Consider the following 4623-nt stretch of genomic DNA (forward strand, 5'->3'; position numbering starts at 1 on the left):
AACAAGCTTTGGCTTTGTATTGTGAGTGCTCTCTGTAGGCCTGCAACTTCTGTGTCCTCCTGCCTCTTTGGAAAGTGGATAAATTATTCTCTATTATTTAACCGTAAGTTAAAAAGGATTATGCTGATGAATGTAAACCAGATTGGGTCTGGGTATTTGTGGAGAAGTTAAGTGTCTTCTGTTATTGATGGTGCTGAAGGCACACAGTGTTGCCACTGACTTGTGTTCTCCCTGGGGTGTTTGGTCGTCCATCGGTGGTACACAGGCTGGATTGCGGAGGTGGATGTAGGGTAAGTGATGGCTGGGGAGGCTTGGGTTTCCCTGGGCTTCTGTAAGAGTAGCTGACTGCACAAAAACAAAATGGAAAGGACAGAAATGTCATTTTTTGACAGTATCGTGTTTTCTAAGTGGCCCTGCTTTCCTGAGACAGCAAGGAGTCACTTGGCTATTTTAGAGGGAGTCTGGCCACTCACTTTTCTGGCCAGCAAAGTGAGTTTCCTTGTAACGCTGCAGTGGAGAAGTTGAGTGCTGTAATTTTCATTCAGCTTGGAGTAATGTGATTATTCATAATAGCCAAGCCTTGAGTCTTGGGTTAACAGCCATAGGGTGTTGATTAGTTATCAAATAGGCCTTCACAGTGCAGCTGCATGTGTTCACAGGCTGGGGAGTTACTGTATTTTTAAATTTAAACGGGTCAGAAAGGCACATTTCTGTTTGTTTTGTCACATCAAGGCTTTTGCTTGAGGAAAAAAACGCTGCTTGTGTGTGTAGTCAGTGCACTGCTGCATACTGATAGATGCAGGCATGCTTTAAAGTGTTAGCAGTATCAAACACAATTATAGTATGTAATTAAGGAAAGGGGTGCTTCTTTTATTCCCCTAAGTAAGTGATTGTTGCTGACATGGGAAGTGTTTCTGATATTTACCAGCTTACTTTTTAATTTTTTTTTTATCTTAGTGTTAAGGCAAAACCAAGAAAAAAAAAGTTTGAGTGTATTGAAACTGGTATCAGCTACTGTGATTCTTACTCTAAAGGGAGGCACTGCAATTGCATCAAATGGCTTAAAATGAGTTGTTGCATTAAGGAGGTAAGTGGCTCAACTGTAACAACACAATGACATGTGCATGATGGGAGTGTGTCAATAAAAATACAATTATTTAAGCACTGGCTAGGGAAGCCCACTCTGACTACTAAAATGCACAGCTCTGAGGTGTTGTGTGTTTTTTAAATGGAGAAACTAAGATGCATTTAATGACTTCAGAGATATTTTGTACGTGACATCTTGCAAATTTAACAGTTGAATAACTGAACCCAGCCTGCAGTCTTGGAAATCACAGGAATCCTTGGTGAGAAGATAATTGGTAAATTGTATCAAATATACTGTAGCTTAGCCATTGCTTGTCTTCTACAGATATACTTTATTAAATGCTAGGTAAGTCGAAGTATAGTTAACATTTAATAAGCAAGATGGAAAAGCTGAATGAGACGTCTGCACTTTAAGAGTTATGAAAGCTTCTGTAAAGAGTGTTGGTTGGTTTCAACATAGGCTGCATTGGTATCTGTGCCATCTGATTTTGAATATTCTGTGGTATCTTTGAAATTTGGCAAATGAGTAAAAATATAACGAATTGGGAACCTACAACATTTTACATACTTTTGTGAGGTAGGAACTGAACAGTAATGGTTATTGTCATGTCAGATTGGTTAATCCCTGAGAGTGATTCTTTTTTGTTACTGATAGCTAAACTTTAGTGGGTCTCTATGTTTGTAAATAATAAATATTTTCATCTCGCTTATTTTGTTTGTGTACAGTTTAATGCAGGTGTTCAAGGCTTCCTTAAAAACAGCGCTACAGAATTTGCTTGAAACAGTGCTTTGATAGTTGGCTTTGAATATGACCAAGTATCTTTTCCTCCACACCAGTTACCACTCACAGATGCTCTGAAGGTGAATTTGTTATTCTAATAGAAATCAGTCATGTGTAATGTAGGAGTATTCAGATAGTTGAGCCGCCTTTAAAACTGCACGTATAATTTCTCAGTTACTTTCAGGGAGAACTTAATGAGCTTGCAAGTGTTCTGCGTTATGTGTCTAAAGCAGGGGCAGGGAGATAATCACTTCAGAGTTTCTATAAAATCATAGCAGACCTTACGAAAATGTAAGGTAGTTACGCCTGTCCATCCGTAGATGCTACTAGAGCATTTGATTGAAAACCGGAACTGCCACTTTTGTGCGTGGAAACAAAGACTGACTATTTTAAGTGACAGAAAACTAATGCTGTCCTTTGTCATGGGGCTGGGTACAAGAAAATGTGCTCTTTCCATCAGTGGGAGATGCTCTTTGGCTTAATTACTCCTTTTTTAAATCTTACTGGTGCAACTAAGATGTGGACAGCATTGCTGGTCATGCCTTGCTTTACAGCAATAGACTCTTCCCCTCTGCCCCATGCTCTGGCTCTGAGCTGCGACTCTTTATGAAATGCTGGCCATTGGGAAAGATTGCTATGGGGAAAGCTGTTATAATCAAGTTACTTTCACAGTGCTGCAAGGTATCATTTTGATAGTCTTGCAGTGAATTGCCATCAGTTATTTGACATGCTTGAAACTGAGGGAAATATTTGAGGCCTGTCTTATTTTAACAAGCTAGCTGAATTGGTTCAATGTAGTTTCGGTATCTGATGTGCAGACAAAGCAAGCTATGGTTGGAAGGCTATGCTGAAAACAGTCTTTGTAACTAAATTTCAGATATGTGATGATAAACAACTGAAATGAACTAATTTTCAGAAAAGGCACTTGACAGAAGGGTGAAGAACGCACAAACAGCATACCCAAAGCCATAGTAATATCCTGGCTGGATTTCATGATGACTGAGGGCACTGCAACTTCTCTCTAATGCGAGCTGGGGCTTGGACTGTGGCCACCTCCTCCGTCCCTTTCCCTTTGGGGAAGGCGTGGGTGTTTGTGTTGAGGTTCTGGTGCCAGCTCTGTGTCCATCCACTCCTCTGTCTTGCACTCAGGTGCAGCTACACTGGGGCTAAGGACCTGCATCCCTCTCCTCGTAGCATCCTCTGAATGGCTCGTGGCTTGGACTATGATCTTGTAATTCAGGCAGTGGTGCCACTCTGGTAGCCAGGTAGGGGACTTGTGCTGCTGGGCTTGCCAGGAGGCAGATCTGGAGCCCATAAAGGAGCTGAATAATAAACCTATCTAGTGGGTTACCTGTGAACATGCGGAGGAGTGCAGAGATGCGTGGGTTTTGTGTGGACTAGGTCAGGATACTGGAATTGTGCCACATTGGCTTTAATAATCTTTAGAATTGCATCCAGTTCACTTGGTGCAAATATCTAACATTTTGTCCAATTTAAACCTTACTTACATTAGTTTAGTTTAAATTTGGTGTTTAAAGAGCTGTAATTATCTGTCTGCTTTAGAAATTCGTAGTGATTTAGCGAGATCAATTTTAAACTGATTTTAATTAAACCAAGGAACCTTTTCCATTTTTACAGATGAGGTCTGTGACTAGCCTTTGTAAATGGCAATAAAGTATATCCAGTCTTAGAATGACTTTTTTCTGCATGACTGATTTCTGCTGCTGAAGGCAAATTAAGGCTGTTATTTTGTATATAAACTAAAAGAATTAAATACTAAAGAACATTTTGTTCAATTTCTGTTCCCTTACTCCAAGAGCAGTTCCTATTTGTTAAGACTTCTATTAAATTACTCCCAGTACAGCATTTCACTGTCTTTTTATAGTAGACAGGCTGATGGACTCCATGACCTTTTTTATTTCTGGTTTCTGTGATGCCTTTTCCTCTGACAAAAGAGAAAGTAAGAGACAGCTGGGGTATTATAATTTATGGTGATAGGAAGCAGAATACAGAAGCTTAACTGCAGTCACATGGTGAGATGTGCCACTATGCTAGTATGTGGAAAATGTATAAATTGCTTTTGCTGAAGGTTATTGGGCGAGACTGTAGTGAATGTTGCGAAAAGTCTCCGGGGAAGTTTCAGGTGTAACACTTAAATTTTTGTATAGGATATCATTGTAGTCATGTGTGTACAAGAACTGTGTTAGGAATTGCTGAGGTGTTTAGACTATGTGCACATATCTCAATGTAAAAGCTGATAAAGTGTTGTGGTTAGAGATTAATATTAAGTATATTGCATGTAAAGAAATTTTTTCTTCTGAAAGTTGTGTTTTTGAAAGAGCTCTGTGTGGGTGGTGAGAATATTTCTAACACCTGAGATTCTGGCAATTGATTCTGTTTTAGTGAGTAGAGGTCACCAGATCCCTTGGAAGGGTGATTCTGGCAAATAGGCCTGGTCAATATGTTTTTGTGTTACAAAATGGATGATAGTGCAGAGTTTATATTCCCAATGATTGTGTGCACGGCAGAAGAATGGAATACCTTTTGACTAGCAGTAAATCCATAAGAGATTGAAAATCGTCACTGTGTTATTTTTACCTGTATTTTTTATAGAAATGTACAGAAAACAAAGACAAGATACCACATTCTGATCTGCCACTTTTAATGTTCTTTGGGTTTTTTTTGTCTTGATTCTTTCTATTCTGCTCTGCATGCAGCAAATTTGTATTTTCGTCTATGTAATGTATATGTAGGGA

This window comes from Mesitornis unicolor, unplaced genomic scaffold (genome assembly GCF_000695765.1).
Source record: "Mesitornis unicolor isolate BGI_N332 unplaced genomic scaffold, ASM69576v1 scaffold18863, whole genome shotgun sequence".
Classification (NCBI taxonomy): domain Eukaryota; kingdom Metazoa; phylum Chordata; class Aves; order Mesitornithiformes; family Mesitornithidae; genus Mesitornis; species Mesitornis unicolor.